The sequence below is a fragment of the Camelus bactrianus genome, chromosome 31, assembly GCF_048773025.1.
Source record: "Camelus bactrianus isolate YW-2024 breed Bactrian camel chromosome 31, ASM4877302v1, whole genome shotgun sequence".
NCBI classification, from domain to species: Eukaryota; Metazoa; Chordata; class Mammalia; order Artiodactyla; family Camelidae; genus Camelus; species Camelus bactrianus.
This window is the reverse complement of record NC_133569.1, coordinates 15,229,993-15,249,333: the sequence shown is the minus strand read 5'-3', so window position 1 is coordinate 15,249,333 and position 19,341 is coordinate 15,229,993. Positions and strand designations below refer to the sequence as shown.

The 19,341-nt window shown below is 41.3% G+C and overlaps 1 protein-coding gene and 1 long non-coding RNA gene across 4 annotated transcripts in view; both read right to left on the bottom strand.

The window, feature by feature from the left end:
• The window catches only part of XKR6 (XK related 6), a 228,294-nt gene that overhangs the window by 159,847 nt on the left and 49,106 nt on the right, over positions 1–19,341 (bottom strand). The gene's annotated exons all lie outside the window — the stretch shown is intronic.
• Positions 8,733–19,341, bottom strand: part of LOC105079125 (uncharacterized) — a 37,721-nt gene continuing 27,112 nt past the window's right edge. For 2 of the 3 annotated variants that reach the window (XR_012503378.1, XR_012503377.1), the window contains exons 2-3: positions 15,878–15,989; positions 8,733–13,628 (exon numbers count right to left, since the gene is read on the bottom strand). This is a non-coding gene — a long non-coding RNA (uncharacterized LOC105079125). Of the gene's footprint in view, positions 13,629–15,877; positions 19,337–19,341 lie in introns of those variants that run through there. The other variant, XR_012503376.1, reaches the window with a different exon arrangement.

The following is a 19,341-nucleotide window of genomic DNA, read 5'->3' as shown; positions in this document are numbered from 1 at the left end:
AAATGTAAGAAATTCAGCCTCAATGAAAATCAAATATAAGCAAATTAAAACAAAGGGCCATCTTTTTAAACTCTCAAAGAGGCACAGTTTAAAAAATTATACCCCCAAATAGCCAGTATGTGCTAGGTAAGGGTATGTATTGGACAACTGTTCCGGAATATGCTTTGTTAATATTTATCAAAAGGCATCACTCATCTGACAAATATTTTAAATATATCTTTGGAGTTGGTAATTCCACTTCTCAGTATTTATCCTAAGGGAGTCATCAGAGATATGTACACAGATTTAGTACAAGGGTTCTCCCTTGCAGCGTGACGTATTATACAACAGGAAACAAATAAAATGTTCATCAGTAAGGGAAAACACATCCACGTGCTAGAATCCTAACTCGTCCAAAAAAAAGTCTCAAGTAACATTTCAAAATTTGGGAAAACAGTCATCCTAATATTCTTATGTGAAAGAATAGGTTACAAAACTTAGAAAAAAAAACTTCAGCAGTGTCATATTCTGCTAAAATATGTCCATGACTGATACTCACCAAAATGGTGACAATAGCTACCATGGGGTGGTAGGGGTATGTTGATTTTTTTCTTTGCATTTTCCTTTAATCTCCAAAATTTTTGCGGTGAACATGTACTACATTTATAACAAGACACAATTAGAACACTGAAAAATCAACACATTCGTGTGTTGAGCTGAATAAGATACCAGATGAATCAAATCTTTCTATGCCGTCATTGCATTGCTCAGTGGCGAATGACTGAGAAAAAGTTTGGAAAAGGGGAAGGAAGATGGACAAACACCAATGAGAAAGCGACTTATTCCTGGAAAAGAGTCATGTGAAAGTAAAAGGCTGTGTAAGATTCGCTTGCCTCAGATCTCATGGACCCGGGGCCGGCCGGCCTCCTCTCGCCAGCTGGGGCCCAAGACCCAAGGCTCACAGAAGCTAAGCTGGATTTCCAGGCTCAGACTTTTTCTCTGACCATATTTAGTGAGTTTTCAGCATAGTCTATACGAGGAGTAAGTGTAATCAAGACCTCACTGAAAGTTACCCTAAGACCAAACTAAAATCTAGCTGGAATAAAGACACTGTGCTTCCGGTCAGCCAATCTAGGGTGAGATGCGGCCCACTTGCAGAGGATTTACTCGCCCCTGGTCCCATCTGACAGGAGTGGTGCTCCATGAATCAGCACCACTGAGTTCTCGAGTCCAACTTCCACCTGCAAGGTGGAAGGCAGCCTCTAGTCAAGTTAAATCCAATTTTCCCAAAGACACTTAAGCTCGTCACAGCAGGGCACTCGCCATCTGCTGTGTCTTCTTGATGCCTACAAATGGCAAGTCTAAGAGCTCTCTCAAGACCCTCACCATTAGCGCACTCAGGAGACCTCCAGAGACGTCATCCCGATAATAAAAAGGATGCGTGTATTTTCCCTGTTGGGTTCCCAAAATGGCATTTTACTTCCACCTCCCCTGTTCTAAATTCACGATGTAACAACCAACTTAGAAGTAGCGTCAACGACTCCACGAGAGTCAGAAACCTTGGGTTCTAACGCCAACTATAGGCACTCTACCTCATGGAACCCACCTTATTACATGTAAAAGGAGGTCACACCAGCGCTGCTCAACTCACATGAAAAAAAATTGCATGTGAAAGTTCTCGGTGAGCGAGAGCCTTGCCATTCCCTGGGATCTGTGGACCAATCTCAGTGGCTTCACCAGCAAGCCTGTTAGAAAAGCAGAACCCCAAATCCCACTCCAGAAACACTGAATCCAAATCTGCAGTTGAACTAAGTCCCCCGGTTGTGTGCACACATGCATGTGCACACAGACACACACACACACACTGAGAAGGACTGAGCTGGAGGTTATTCCTGAGAGCCAGCATGTGAGCTAGACGACCAGGCGGGTAGGATGAATACGAGGTTCTATTTTTATCAGTCTTTGGTTTCTCCGGATGCTGTTAATGGCATGTTTACTCCTCACCCTTGGGGTACTATGTGTTCTAATGTCCTGATGTCTCAATACTGAAGGACAGAATTTCAGTCATCTCATAACTAAAGGACAGCAATTCTGTCTCCGTGCAAATCTCCAAGTTACTTACAGTTAGGATTACATGCTCATGTGTGTTTTCAGTTAAATATTCCTTACAGAAAGGCTCAAGACACTGCTTTTAGAGTAGCTGGAAGACTGATTATTTATTGCTTGCATGAGGTGAGAAAAATCACTTAGAAACCCTGTGCCCTTAGATTCTACTCATATTGTTGGAGGATTGTCTTCTTTGTTCTTTCTCTTTCTTTCAAATCTTAAGGAGGGGGAGAAATACAAACTCATTGTGTTTCAAAAGTTGTTTTAAAACAGACTTTCTGGCCCAGGAACTTTCTGGTGTAGTCACCTATAGAAATATTTTAAATCATTATTAGCTTCTGAATTTAGTCCGTAGGAGTCCAAGCTAGAAAGAGGTAGTCGTAAGAAGTTCTTAGGTGAAAACAGGGGCACAAGGAGCTTCCTCCCTCTTCCCTGAGCCCTGGGGAGGGGGCGAAGCAAGCCCCCAGGCAGGCATGTCGTCTTTCTCCCATTTCTGCTCTCCCCCTGCCCGAGGACCACACACCACACTCGCAACCACCACCTCCCCGTGAATACCTGGGCTCCACATCACAGCGCTCCTCCCACTGAACAAAGCCTCCCCTCCCTCAGAGCTCTCCTCCTAGCGTGGGAGGGCGGGAGGGCAGTCTTGTCCACCCAAGCTCACACTCTGAAAAGCTTTGGGCTCAGTGAGTCTGTCCAGTTGACTTTTGTGACACTAGAGTCTAGCACAATGCCTGGCACCGTAGCTGCAGTAAATATCTGTCAAATGTATTAATGCACTGAACTGTTTTCTAAAGGTAGTGCTTGTTGTTAACACAATCGCCGTCCAAATGGGCGGATGTTCGCCCAGTGGCTGCAAGGGGACATGCAGGTAGAGCTGGAGCTGGAGGCAGGAACAGAGACCCAGCCCTGAGGTCAGATCCTCTAAGGCAGCTGCTGCTTTTTTTTTTTTTTAATAAGTCCTTGACTTTCTTCCAGATTTTTTCAAAGCTCCATGTTTCTTCACACCTCCACAGGTGGGAGCAGTGGGGTATTCATTCATTCACTTATTCAAATATTATGTATTTACTGAGTTCCTGCCATATGTCAGGTATTGTTCTTGGGTCTGAAGCCACATTCAGGAACAAAACAAAGACCTTGCCCTCTCTGAGCGTATGTTTTAGTGGAGGAGACAGATCTTAAACGTCAGGCTGTGATCGTTGCTATGAGGAAACAGGGGAGATAAGAGATGCTACTTTGGAGAGGCTGGTCAGGGAGGGCAACTTACAGGGAGCAAGCTGAAGCCAGGATGTGAGCCACGTGAGACCCTGGGAGGAACATTCTGGGCCAAGGGAACAGAGAGTGCAAAAGCCCTGAGACAGAAAGGAGTGGGCCTGGTGAGCAGAAGAGACAAGGCTACCATTTTTAAGAAGCATCATTTTTAAGAAGAGAGAATAGACCTTAAGACTTCAACCCATGCCAAGCCTTCCGCGTAACAGGACACTGAGTCTGGGCTCTCTGAGTTCTGTTCCCTGGGTTCAGTGCACAACGGTTTAAACTAGGAACCACCTAGAGACCTTATGACTGAGAAGCGGCTGGGGACGACGGCATGGATAGAAGATCATCTGAGCCAACCAACTAGACCACCTCCAGAAGGAACATTCCCCTGAAAGAACTAAAATGAGTAACACACTTAACCCTTGGAAAGGTTTCCTACAATGAGAAATAGATGGGAGTTTCGCCCTATGATGTTCACCTTCTCAGAAAAACGTGTTGTCTCTTTGATCTGCCTAATGAGAACAGCAGAACCCGGAATCAAAGCGGCTACACCGGAGGAAGACAGAAAAGTCTCATTTTCAGTTTGGCTACGATTCGGCCTAATTATCCTACACACCAAGGCTTCTGCGGGCCTAGGCTGGAGCCGGCGCCCTGAAGGCCGGCGGGGAACGCGCTCCGCGAGGGGAGCAGGAGCCCCACGTCCCTCCGCGCCAGGAGCGGGGACCGCCGCCCTTCACCCACCTGCCCCCGTGGTCACGCAGGTCTGCACAGAGAAGCCGTCGCCAAGGTGCCTGGAAAAGTGCGCGCACATGCACGCACGCACGCTGCTCCAAGGTGACATCTCGCAGCGCTGAATTGCAGTACTGTGCTTCTCAGTTCTAAGCATCCCAGTTTTTGGAAGTGTCCGTAACTTACACCAAGGAGATAACTATCGGTAAGTGCAGCTATTATACAGGCTATTCATTGAAGCTGTGTTTACAAGGGTGCAAACTGGAAAGAACCTGAATAATGAAAATTGTAAACCACTTAATTTCCAGCAATAGAGACCTTAGTTACAGAGGATGCTGTTAGCATGGAAAATGGATGCTGTATATACCGTTTACTCCTGAGAAGAAAGAAGTCTAAACTGACGGTCACCGGCAATATTAACAGTAGTGAGATGGTGAAGTCTGTTTTTGTATTTCTGTGCCAGTTGAGATTTTTACGCATCACATCCTTTTTATGAGAAGGAAAAGCTATAGCCTTTTGGAGACACAGGTATTGAGAGATGGAAGAGAGATTATTACTAACCACCTGCTATTCTGTTCCTCAATTGCCAACAATTATAAACGGGGAGCCCCCAAAGGTTAGTGACTCTTTGCTGTACTCAGTGGACACTGCCACATAGAAGTCCCAGAGGACAGCAGGGGTCCCCTGCTGCCTGGAGAATGGAACCCCTAACCCCTAGCATGGCATATGGGGTCCCCCATAATCTGTCTCATTTTCACCACCCTTAAGTTTGACCTTGCTCAGCCCAGCCTGTCCTCCTAACCCCTTAGGAAGTACATGGCCCTTGGGGCCCCCTTTAAAAGCCCACCCTTAGTTAGCGGGCCCTCTGCACTCAGTGTCAGATTCTGCCATGCAGTGCAGTTCGTTATGACCACGCCTACCTCCACAGATACTGTCATGGAGATGCCATCTGGGCTGGACCCTGGGAAAAAAATTCTAGGCAGGAGGAATGACAGTGGCGGAAACAAGGAGGAACGTGCCCAGCTGCTTGGGGATGCAGCATGAGCCTCTAGTGCAGGTGAGAGTGGCAGGAAAAGCCACAAACAATTGTTGTCAAGTTTTCAGTATTTTATTTTCTCTCTTAAGGTAAACCTGTTGCTCAGCTTCAATTTCTATGAACATCGTCTTTCTCAAATCACGTTTTCCAGGGAGGTCTCCTCTGATCTCCCTATTTAAAAACCGACACCTGCCCCTCCGTCCCACACCGGCGTCCTGAGTGTATATTCTCGCTCTTGTCTGTTTATCCCACAGTAAGATCATTTACTTGTCTGTTTACCTCTGCTGGAATGTAAACTCCACGCTTTGTGTGTTCTGTTTCCCAAGAGCCCAGAACAGCGCCCGGAACAGAGTAAGCTTCCATCAGTATGTTGCAGGAATGAATAATTTACTTAAGTGCCATGCCCAGCTGTACGGTGCTTCTCAAGATCCCCTATGGAATAGTGTTTTGCAGAAATTATTTTGCTGGAGACTCTCATGTTGAAAAAGTTGAGGAGAAACAGGACGTGAGGCTGGCAAATGGCAACTTCCAATTGTTGAGAAATGTGGCCCTTTCACTCCCTTGGCAGAGTCTAAGGATGCAGAAATTCTGCCCGCTCGTAACTTGACACCTGCCTGCGTGCCAGGGTCATTGTGTTCCTGTGCTCAAATGTTTCATTTGAATTCAAGTCTCCATCAGCAAGAGGAAGATGGGGAAGAAGACAGAACTGAAGAGGCAAGAGTTAATGTGCAGTGCTCAGCCCTGATCCATTCAGTCATAAAAACACACTGGTAAATCAACAGTAACTGTACCCCGGGGTCCAGTATTTGTTGTACTTTAAGAACTTTTACCCACCCCTGTGCCCTTCTGTCACCTCTGATTCTTGCTCTAAATTTCAAATCCTTAAGGTGGTCATCAACTCCACTACCAAAGGGAGCCAAAAACGCTGAGGGGCACAGATTAAGAATGGAAAGGAACAACTTTAACAGGGTTTTATATTCCACTCAGACCAAAATGACCATTTTCTGGTCAGAATTGAGGACTTGAGTAGTCTATATAACACTGAGTACAAGATGGAATTCTAGATCAGCAGCTGATGGCAATTTTTTTTTAGAAGAAATTAATTAATTCTACTTCTTAATCTAGTTTAAACAGATCAAACTAGAAAATCTAGGGGAAGGGAGAAACTACGATTGGCTGCAGTGACTTCCTGGAAAGATGTTAGAAAACAAGCAAACAGGATTTGCTTGTGTTGGCAGATGTGAAAAGCAGCACTCCGACACCTGCCCCAGCCTTCCTAAAATCCGGCCGTGCCCCTCTGCCCGGACGCCACGGCGAGTCCTGCTGAATCAGGCCCAAGAAGAACCAGGGGAGGTCCAGACTGAGATGCATTCACCTACATTTGGGCTGGTACTTAAGAAGGATAATCCCCCTCTTCTTCAAGTGGGAAAACCAGCCTACAATGATGTGAATATTTTAATATTTCCTAGCAGATTCTGCAAGAGGGGCTTTTGAAATTGCACGATAACTCATTCTGGGATGTGGTTTTCTAAAGTCAAAACGGGGCCTGGAGAGGTCTCTAAGAGCCACTCAAGAGCTAAAGAAAATTCTAATTCCTGAGGGAAAGCTTCTGAGGTGTTATTTGACTAAAAATGTTACTTGGTCTGGAGCAAGACTGAGAGAGAGAGAGAGAGAGAGAGAGAGAGAGAAACTAAATTCCTTGCTTATAACTGTCATCAAAGACCCAGAGTAAGAAACTTGTGCTTTCTCTTCAAAATACAAAATTGCAAAACCTGGGTCCCAAAATCTTGGGTCATATTTTAAGTAAAATGATTTCCATCAGTTATCCTTTCTCTGCTACAAAACTAAGACTGCCCAAAATATTTAACCCAAAAATTTAACGGGAAAGTAGTGCCTTCCAGAATCGAGACACTGAAAACCCTCGGTGATTGTTTTGCTGCCCGCAGGAAAGGACAGACAGCACACAGCAAATGAAATCCAAAATAGCCCTCAAAGCAATTTCACTCTATTCAGTAATTTCATTCTTGCTTTCAAGTCCCAGGGAATACAGAAAGCAGGTGTCTGGCTCACTAATCATAGCCCTGGGTTTAATAATTCAAAGTTGGGTCTCCTATGATAAAGTCTCTAAGGAAAACACTTAATGTAGAATATGATGAGCTTTCCCTAATGAGCAATTCAGTGAGAATTTTGCAACATCCCTGGAGATAAAGGGAGGTATTTGGAATATCGTAAACCATGACAAGAGATCACTGACTCCCCCTGATCTTGCCTGCAAGCACCTATTTAGGAAGGGTACCAGACTTCATCTTAAAGCTGCCAAAGGAAGAAATGTCAGTATCTTTCTTGGAGACTCACTCCCTGATACAGTTTATAGATACATCACTCAGCACAGTGGCTAGCACAGAAGTAGACAAGATACAAAAATTGGTATCATGTAGCTTACATTTTTCTGAAAAATGCCTTTCCAGGGGGAAGATGCAGGTGATCACCACACGGCCCAGACACATCCTGGATTCATCCTGAGTTTCTCCTCCTTTGGGATTCTTTTGTCCAATTCTTTTGTCTTTAAAGCTAATAAAAGTCGTCTAATCACACAAGACTATGGCATACAAGGTTGATCTTGAACTTGATATTGGACATAAGCAGAGATAAAAGTAAAACAAGTTATAACCACTGCATAGTTCCTGGTCATTTATTAGTGTAGCATTTTCTGCAGGCTGGTGACTATTTTACGAGTCGAAAAGTAATCTGCAAGGTAGTGGAAATGATTTCCTCCAGGTCTGTACTGTAGCAGAGCTTTGCTTTATCTGAAGTTTCAGTTCATTTTCACACAAAACTACTGGAAATTTGTTCGCAGGATTTCCAGACAACTACTGGTTGAAACAGGAATACTAGCCATGCTTTTAACTACCACCAGGATAAGGCGTTGAGACAATGACTCCCATCATACGGCAATGTTGAAGTAATTCTCTAAACCTTCCCAAACTGTTCTCTGGCACCCTCATCGGTGTCCTGCGAGTTATGGGTTGTGGGATAAAGGACTGGGACCTTAGTATGCTAACAGTGCACAGTTCCAAGAAACAGCAGCTCCCAGTCTTCTGATTTCACAGACCAATACAAAAAATTTTAAATATCTTTAGCGAATTAACTTGGGGTGACAAGCTTTTTCTTTTATTTTTTACCAAATAAGGGAATACAGTATAGAGGAGGACACAGAAGTCTAAAGGATAATTTTAACTGAAAAAAATTTTTGAAGTCCTTATGCTGTCTTTATCTTTTTTCCTATTTTGCCTCAGACCAACACCCTTCCTTCTGCTGGTCATTCCAGGACTAGGTGGGTAGATGTCTAGCACCAGGCTTCCTTGACTTTGCAGTCAGGGTCCCTAGGGCACCGCTGACACTGACCCACACCACTGCTAATTGCAGGCGGGGGTCTCTGTTTCCCCTTCAAACTACACATCCCACATCACCCCATTCCTAGTGACTCACTACCACTGTTAACTGGGACAGGAAAAGGTTACAAACCACTAATTTAGAGCGTCACATTTACAGATCTATTTCTCCATTTCCTTTCCTTTAACTCCCACATATTTTATTCAACAAAAATATAATTACTAAAAGCTCCTTCAGAGTACAAAGCTACTTTATTTGGACAAAGTTTGCTACATACACAGAAAAACTCGATATGTATTTCCAGCCAGCCCAGCCCAAGCACTTGGTAATTACAGCCAAAAAGTTTGGAGACTTTCACTGGAGACATGGACCCTGTTTACAATATTTTTATTTTATGTGGAATATGTGGGGAACACACACACACAAGTAGCTTCTAAGATTACTTGTACATTCCATGAAAAGTAAAAAATAGCATCATATGCTGTAAAATTTTACTCAAAAAATAATTTCAAACTACTAGGCTTTAAATAATGAGACCACTTAAGTTTAATTTTATTAGAGCAACAGTCAGCATATTTTATACAGTATATACTCTTACACAAAACACATTTGCACGTGCTTCTGCAATCTACGTGTAAAAAAATGCTTAGAGAAAATACCACATTTTGAAAACATCAGGGCAACTGGGTAATGTTTTCTGAGAGTTATGTTAGTTTGTATATTTTTTAAAGTAAGACACAGTCAGCGTGGGTTCATGAAGGTAAATCTAAAATTGGATGGTGGTTTTTTTTTTGGACAAATCTTGCTTTCAAAATCTTACTGACATAACCATTTTCTCCGCATGTGATCTGTTTTACTAGCACCTGGGGCAGACATGGCTCTCTTCAACTATCTGATGAGCCCTCGGCTCCAGGGAGCAGCGAGCTGGCACAGAAGTCAGCTCCAGGCGCCCCTGTGCCCGAGGCGTGATGGTGCACTCCTGGCCTCAAGAGAACTGGGTAGTGGAGGGAAAGAGCAAATGGCCACATGCAGCCGAGGGCCCAGCACAGAGCAGACGTCCACTGGAGACACCTGTCAACACCACAGCTGAAAGGCTGTATTTTAAATGCAATGCCACGAACTTTTATAGGCAAATCTTGAGACAGCCAGGACTGCTAAATCTAGATCTATTCTATTTCCCCACAAGAGCCTGCAGGGAGGGAGGCGGGAATGCAAGGATGAGCAGACTCCTCCATCATGAGGCAACTGAAACCGCCTGCCGCAGGCAGAACAGAACGCGACAGGAGGGAAGCAGACTGGATGGTGGTTCTAATTCTATCCCGACCTCAGACCAAAGGGATTAAACGTGGGCAACATTTAGGAGAGTTGAAAAGCAAATGGAGTCAAATTACCCGGGAAGGGTAAGAGGGACAGACTTAACAGGATTCTGATCAATTCTGGAATCCTACATGCTTAATGTTTTCCCCACATTTAGGGCAACATTACAGAAAAGAGAGAAGGACCGAGAACACGCAGCTGGGCCCAGATGAACTCAGGCTCTTCCCGCAGGGCAGGCGAAACTGGGAGGCACGTGATGTAAAAGCCCACTCTATTCCACAAGGAATACAAAAACTCGTTTGAATCCAGAAAACATGTCTGATTTTAGTCAGGCGGAAGGACCAAGCTCCCCCCGCCAGTGTGAGCAATCAAGAGGAGACTATATTTCCGCAAAAGTCTGAGAAGCTGGACTTGTGTTTTTCTCACATTCAAGATACACTGTATCTGTCTACAGGTCCAATTCATAACAGACATTCAAACGGTGTTGCGTGTACACGAGCAGAGAAGCCAGCGTGTGTGGCGCTGCAGTCCGAGGACGCTCCTCCATCCCTCTACTCCGTCCCAAAATTATCTTCGGATTTCTTCATTTTTCAAGGATGACCTCAGTGAAGCTGTTATTTTGCAGAAAAGTCCCAATGAATGACATAAGCTGTTGATCTGAGATTCCAAAATGGAGGTTAGAGCCACTCAAGTGGAATTTTTTTGTCAAAACACATTTCTAGTCAGATAAAGCATCCTTTTGTGTCAAAACAGAAACTGAAGGCAGTTTCCTCCAGAGTTATAAATGGATTAATAAAATTCAGAAATAATCATACACTTAGGAAACTTGAAAGGAATAAAGGACAAAGTATCTGGGAATCTTGACAATTTTCCTGAAAATCTGCTACAAATTTTAGGGTCACAAAATAACAGAATTCCAAATTTCCAGTCACTATGTTAATTTGAAGTACACATTTCACATCATGAATTTGATATCCTAAAACATGAGAAGAGGGTCACCACTTAGGTAGAAAACCTTTATAGTAATTTTAAAATTTAGAAGATATATGCTCATTTTTTAAAAAACAAGAAAACATTAATATTCAATCTACTGTGAAATAAATGCCCCTACACCAGCAGGAGGAAGGGCCTACCTAGGAGGGCTGTCCCACACTTCAATGCCTCGGACCGTTTTTACCGTTGGCACCTTTGGGGCAGCCAGCCCCCTGCAGCTCTGGCTCCATGACATCACAGAGCTCGGGCCTTGTGGCTTCAGCTCAGCGTGTAAGGCAATAAGCGTCCTTAAGATCCTTCCATTCACAGCTGATAGAGAACCACTCCTGGAGAGTCACAGCAAAGCTGGAGCCAGGCCAAGGAAAATAAAGGCGATCTTTTAGATCAGGGCTTCCTGACCGGACAACCAAGGGCCGCCCCTCTACCCTCAGAAACTGCAGCCGAGTTGGGGGAAGGATCCACAGCTTTCTTCTGGTCTTCCGAAAGGGTCTAAAACTTCCAAATGCAAAGAGCCATCGTCAGAGGCTCACTTTCTCTGTGCGGCCTCATTTACCCACTGTGCTCAAAGAGCTAACCATCCCTGGGTAACGGGCTCAGTTTCTGAATCCTCAGAGTGATGTGCAAGGCTGTGACGTGCAGTGGTCCAAGAAGGTGCAGATTCTCCCGTGAGACACACACACTAGAAGTGCTGCTGTAGGACAACTGAGGCCAATGGTAAACAAACTCAAGGTTTTATTTAGAAGTTTCTAGAAAGCAACCATCAAATATTGATTATATTCATGCCATCAATTCTCTACTATGTCAGTATTCTACATTATTTTCTAAAGTTATACAACAGGGACAAAAGACTCATTTTTATAGTATTTTCACTAATATTTAAGATACTTATTTTTAATAAATGAGCCACATGCCCATATATAACATACCAAAATAAAAATCAAACTCATTGTTAGGGAATGTATTGATACTTTCCTGATCACCTGCCACTATCTTGAAGAACACTGCAGCATGCCAGTGTGAGCTGGCTGAATTAACATCAGAAGGCCTCCTGCCCAGGGGATTTCACACTCTACCTTCTGATCTCTAGGATGTCAATTCCTTGCCCTCAGTGCACCTTAGGTAAGTTATATGAGCGTTTACCACACCCCCAACCCTACCATCATTTTTGTTCTTAGGCGCTTAAATTTTCCTCTCTCTTGGGTCTCCTTCATGTGTACTCACAGTGTCAGAATCTAAGAAGGTCTTTAAAATATTCATTCCAGGAGGGACCAAATTTTTTCCTGCCTAATTCCTTCGCGGTGTATCAAATGCCTAGGCCCAGTCAATACTGTGGCTAGAATTGGCTAAGAGGAAACGTCTCTATTGACAAAAGCATCCCAGAAGGAGAGTTGTTTTTTTTTTTTAAGCCAGTTGAAATGGGAAAGCAGCTCCACAGGCAACACATATTTAGATTAAAATGTAATTTGATTTTTAAAAACTGATGTTTTCATTGTGCTATTTATTAAATATGTATCAGCCAATTCCTCTTAAACCAAGCAAAGCAAAGGTGAGGAGCACGTGGTTACAGCGTAGTCTACTTAGCTTCTAAAAGCCTTCCAACAGAAACGTTATGAAAACTTCTGTTCTACACCAATTCCTGTATTACTGGACAATCTACCAATAATAAAATTTGCAATAAACAAAGAATTAACATTCTGCTTAGCTACCACTCAATCTCTATAGTTCCCTGAATTCTCCTCATCCTTTCCCTTTGATCCGTTTTTAAGCTGCTCTGAATACAGTCTTAAAAAATCAAACCTTTCCCCAGTTTCGGTCAAAAGAACAGGGAGGCAATCATATTTGACCACCGAAATAATTATGCATCCTAGAATGCTTCTCTAGTCTCTCAGTCCCAGCAGGAACAGGGCAGAGAAGAAGACAACCACTGGTAACGGCGCTCCAGGCACCACAGACTGCCTGATTTTCCAGTCAAATGCAGGTCTCTCCATCCCGTCCTCTGGGCAAGGCTGCCCTAGTGCACATTCTGGGTCTACGTGAAAGGAGCCTACAGTTTTAAAATAGTGTACATGGAATATAATATAGGCAACTTTCAATTTTCTAAGGGGAAATACTCCTTCCTGGAAGGTCTAATTTTGTTCCTTCTCCTTTCCATTCACACCATCGGCCTCTCGGCCATTTACTTTCCTGATTCATTCACCCAACAACAGGCAGAGAGGAGGAGGTGGAAATGAACAGCTCCCTTCCCTCCCCATTAGCACGTCTGTCCTGTATAATAACCTCTGATTCGAAAACTGGCATTTTGCCATAGTGTATCTGGACATAATTTGGGGAGAATTTGCATATTCTAATACAGACCACGCTGGGGCCATTTCCAGCTTGAAGTTCTGTAATTATTACCTTTAGGACTGTCACGTGATGATCATTTTATCTTCTCTCCTCCTGATCAAGAATTACCTCTGATCTAAGTAAGCTACACTACAACACAGACAGAAAAGAGAAGAAGCTGGCCAGCCGGCATGGGAGGAATGACAGAAACGGCCTCAGAAAATATGAGGTCCATAAAAGCCCCTAAATCTTCAAAAGGTACCTGTCTGCAGAGCATGACACTAATACCAATAGCTGAGAATTTGAGACACGCATGCCAACTTAGAAATACAAAATTATAATGCCTACTCTTTTATATGTTTTATTAAATCTATTGATTCACCTAGTAAGTCATTATATATACAAAAACAACAATTTCCAGAGTTCCTAAATATTTCCAATATATTTGGGATCCAAGATTCTGAACATGCCATCACCAAAAAAAATTGCAAACCTAAAAAACAAAAAAGGAAAAAAAATTAAACAATGTCAAAAGGAAAAGACTTTCTTAGAAAAGGTCAGTATTTACTTTTATAATTTTCAAAATGACATTTTTAAACTTACTGTTTTTTTCTCATCTTAAAGTTATAAGCTTGTGAGTCTAATATTAAAGTTTCACTTAAAAACAAGGCAGTTTACTTATAACAAAATAAACATTAAACTATACTCATATACATCACCTATTTAATACTTATTGGGTAAAAATACCTTTACATTTACAATTTCAGGCTTTAAATTAAAGTGGTATTAGTTTTGTCTTTATTTTCTTTTAAAAATTACCATTAAGGTAACAGACATTCAGATGCATAAATGAAATTACTGATTTCATTCTTATCTGATACCTTTATAAACTATGTTTTAGCCAATTAATAGTGGTTAAAGTCTTCGTGCTTCTATCATATTAACTTTAGCACAGGAATTAATAAGAAAGATGACCTTCAAAGTTCTTGTAACTTCGAAAAGATGGGTCAATCTAGATAGGACTTATTTGAAAAAGAAAAACAATTTTGCTTGGGAAAATAAGAAATGACAATTTCTAAAAATAAAAATAATTAGTAATTTTCATTAAAACATTAATACACAAAAGTGAACTATATGAATGATTCTTCTACTACAGGCTTAAAAACCATGCTACTGAGACTAGCCTATTTAATTTTTCCATAGAAAATGAAGAGTTCAGAGTTCACATTTCCAAAAGGAGAGTAAAAAAATCAAGAGATATGAAGAAAGAAAGGAAGAAAGGAAGGAAGGAAGGAAGGAAGGTAGGAAGGTAGGAAGGAAGGAAGGAAGGAAGGAAGGAAGGAAGGAAGGAAGGAAGGAAGAAAGAAAGAAAGAAAGAAAGAAAGAAAGAAAGAAAGAAAGAAAGAAAGAAAGAACCTATTATACATTACTTTGCTTCCAAATAAGCCCAGGCTGAATTATTTAGGTATAAATTGAGATCGCAGATATAAAAATCACTGCAATCTTGGTCAACCAAAACAGTGCCTGGATTTACATGGCATGTGAATAAGCCTATCACCACAGAAAGTCATATACATGAATAAAAAGAATATATTTTATACATTTTAAGTCACTCTCAACATCGGAGAAAATACTGTCAGTAAAATACTATTTGTAATACTGTTTATAAGAAAACACTGTCTGCAGAGAAATGAGGTAATGTTTAGAACTATACAACTAACTGAGGCTCTAAAATAAAACATGAAAATAAGCACGACTTAAAAAAAAAAATTCTTCATGTTGTCAATTCCTTAGAATCTGCCCTCTGCATTACTCTCTGGAATAGGATGAAATTCATTTTCTCAGCATCTCATCAATTCAACAAACTGATAACATAATTTAAGCTAAATATAAGTAAATTTGTAATACTATTTTTGCTATTAATGTTGTTACAAAGTAGTACAGGAAATGAAATGACACTTACTCCGAAAAACCGGCTTAGTATAAAATCTGAACTTGAGCAAAGAACCTATTGAAATTCTATTCCAGGGGAAATTTAAGTCTAGTAATTGCCTTATAAGCACTGCCACATCACCATGTTTAACAGGACATGGTCCGTCACAATAAACTTAATAAAGAGAGCCCCCGTGCCCCTCAAAAAACGTTTCACTATGAAAGAGTACTATTATCTTCAACTCCACAATACATTTTGAACTAAGATACATGTAATAATTAAAGCAGAGTTAACTGATACAACTAACATTTTTAATGAGCACTTTACAGTTTAAAAAGTAAAAAATAAACACACACATACATGAAACATCAAAATTCTTTGACAGAAAAATTAAGTTGTGGCAAGAATCCTTACTTTCTCATCTGAAAAACTTAAGTCCAAAGTCCCTTTTAAGAGCAAACTACACTGGTTTTCAAAGGAAAAAAAAATTATGTCACTCTGCAAATACCTAACGGCCCAGGTGCTTTCGTAGAGTAAATATCTTGTTGCTATCTAAGTAGCTCACAAGAGCTCATTTCTTAAAAAGCGTGTTTAAACAACTCTAAAAGGTTCAATTAATATGTAGACTTTGTACTTAATCCTTTTGCTATGAAGCACTTGAACCAGTTTAGTTAGGATATGTCAACATGTTGTTTAATACCTTTTGTTCACAACTTACAAAAAAATTTAAGCTTAAAAAGAAAGGAACTGGGGTAGGAGAACAGACATGGAAAACAGGAAGGCCTCTCTGTGTCTTGGCTCTGCATTACCATTCTGTCTGCAGGGGTTTCAGGACGAGGCGACCGCACACCTTCTAGCCAGAAATCAGATGGCCTCAAAACCACCTCATCTCAGTCTTAGGCCTCATGTCTTTCCTTAGAGCTAAAAATAAAAATACATGTGAATGAACAAATGGTCATGGAATGAAATCTCTAACATGATACTTAAAGTAAAATCTTAGACGCCATTTTTAATCACAAAAGAATGAAAACGTACGCGATCCCACCCAGAGCACCACAGTCCTGCTCAGAATGAAAGGGCGCTCTCCTTACCCGCTGGCCGCTGGGTATAGAAACAATGACAGTTTAATCCCAAGGCGGTTCTACAACGCTAGAGCTGTATTTTATTTATCTCCTGAGATTATGAAACGTTTATTTTTTTTTACAACGTTAAATGTAACAGTCTGATTAACGAAGCTAATGATGTTAGAAAGCAACTTAGCTCTTCTTTGCACACGTAAACCAAGAAAGAAAAGTGTGTATTTAGAACTCCTGGTTCCAACAGTAATGCTAGAGCACGTGGAAATTAACCTGTTGTACAAAGCAAGCATTAACTCATTCGGCAAATACTGAATGTTTCTAAGCATCGGAAGCCACATGCTGACTATGAAAGATGGTTCCGAACCTCAGTGAGGGCGGCCCTAGCCATTTAATTCCTAACTTTCTGTCTCAGGTCTGGGCTATGATGCGAAGGGGACAGAAAAGAAGGATTGCTCTGCTTCCATGAGAGGAGGAGGGCAGTGTGTGTATGACAACTGAATGAGACTGCAGGACTGGAAACAAAACCCACTGAGAAGCCCCACTCTCATGCTGCAAGTGAACGCCTCTCACCAGTTAGTCTCTTTTAGTGTAAAGCTTGTGTTTTCAAAATCCTACATTAATCTTGAAAATTAATTCTCCTTCATTTGGAGAGCACTGGGGTTTTCAACCCCAAATCTAAATGTCTCAGACCATTTTGTAAGATTAAATCTGCCAAGTACCTTCGAAATCACTTATGTAAGAGTACTTCATTCAACTGAAGCCATAATTTAAAATTCAGAAATTCTCCTGCCAATGTTACATTTAAAGAGTTGGCCCTAACTGTAGTGTAATAAAGACAAATATCTTATGATTTTTTCTTATGATTTTTATACCATTCATATACATTCATTAAATTAAATAGAATACATAAATTGTCACTTGCATCTACACTAACATTGTTTAATGCTTTGCATTACTCTGCTTTATCTATGTATACTAATGAAATTCTGTAACTGTGTGGGAATAGGGTACATTGCCAAAAAACACTGAAATGTATGCACCTGATTCAGTTTAAGCTCTATGTTTATCTTAAATCAAGGGTCATAAACACGTGTCTGAGTTAGCTTATCTTCCTTAATTTTTCATGTGAAGCTCAACTAAATTTAACATCTAGAGAACTGGTACACAGTTAAACGGTTTGACTGAAGTTTACAGCTCTCAGAATCATGCTTTAAAGTAATAAATTATAATTTAGACTTAAGTATTTAGAAAAAGGAGAAAAGAAATGTTTTGAGTCATATACAGGTTTAGGTTACGGTTTGCCTCAAGTGAAAATATTAACAAAATCAATAAGCTTTGAAGTTCACTTCCCACTGATGTTCATAATATGAGTCTGTAAGTTTTACATTTTGAAGTATTCAAATCTTAACCAAGGGAAACTGTAAGCTGGTCTTATTTGTAAGCAGTCAGTGCTCCCTCCTTTATCACGTATGTTATAGATCCCAGCTTTTACTTGATTAGATTTTACTTGAGTCCTCACTACTAGATTATTATTTCCAAACCCTTCTCTCTTCTATCTAAGGGTACACAGGCATCCTCTTCTTTCTAAGGCTAACCCTTCCATCACGTAACTCCTGTAGAACTGTAATCCACAAATGATTCCCTCGTCCTTTTACATCTTCAGTTTCTCCTCAAATGGCTCCTTTCCTTTTGCCTACGGAAATATTCCAGTTTCCCGGTCCTGAGACTGACCCGTGATCCATTCCCGTGAACACATCACTGATTTCAACTAACACCCTTCTTTTTCTTTACTGCTGAACCACCAGATTTGAAGAGTGATCTACATTTGTTCATTCGCTTGAAAACATTTCCTGAAAAGTGACTATGTACCAGAGCCTGGGGACACAAACTGGCAAGGCCCCTCCCTCAGGGCGTTTATGATTCCATTACACAGATAAGCTGATACACTTATGAATTCAAAACAACTGTCACAAAAGAAAAACACCTGAGGCTTTAACAGTTTCAACAGGGGGAACTAATTCAGGTTGGGCTGTCATCCTGTACAACCTCAGTGGGGGGCTCTTCTCTTTTTGTATGAGTGGTGTTCAGGTGCGTGGGGGGGTGGCTCTTATACAGCAGCAATGGCGGGGTGTCTTGGAAAGGTTGCATAGGAATTGGCGAGGCAAAGGACAAGAGAAGTAGCATCCAGGTAAAGGGAACTAGATGTGTGAAAGTCCTCGACAGGAAAGAACATGGTGACTTGGAGGACCAGAAAAAAGGGCAATGTGTCAAGAGAAGACCGAAGGAGAGTCAGGCCAGCCATCTCACATGGTGGAGAGAGGACTGTGGGCTTTATCCCAGGTGTACCAGGGACAGTGTTTACTTATCACTCTTAAATATTTAGCTCTTTGCAGCATGACTTTCAGCCCTACCACTCTCTAACAGGCTGCCTGTGTGCTCCAAACACACAGAATCTTCTGTCTTCAACTGACAATTCAGCTTCTAAAATGGCTTCTACCCTGAGCTTGAAGGCATGAGCTGTCATTGATTCTTGTATCTTCCACTTCTCTCAGTATTTAGCTTAATGTTTTATACATGGTATTTAAAATGTGCGCAGTGGACAAATCAGTCTTGGAAGAAAACAGACTGACAAAAAGGTAATTAAAACAGTGCAAGAACACGACCACATTTACTAAGATTCCCTCTTACTAGTACATTTGAAATTGCCTTATCTTATGGATTTACACTGTTTTCTTTCATAGTGATGAAATATTAACTCAAACAAGAAATTTATTTAAATAAATGCCCTGTTATAATGTGATTAGTCTGTGAGCACAGTGTTCGGATTACCCTGCCATTCACTTGTGCTTACCACAGGAGTTGGGTGTGTTCTCCCATACTAAAATGATAAAAATTAGATAACTGACATCAAGGTAAAACATACATTTAATTGAAAAGTATGATTATTCAGTTGCAAAGAATACAAACTGATGACATCCCACACTAGCCATTATATCCTGCAAGTCACTGTTCAGGTCCCTTCACAGGCATGTGTATGAGCTACTCATTTTGAAACTTTGTAGAGTATGCTATTCCTTCCACTTGTAATAACTTTGGCAAATGCTACCAGTCAATGGCCACCACGTCTATAGACTTTAGCAGGAAATTGACATACTTATCTTCTATTAAATGAAAATAAGCAGCAAGTATTTTCA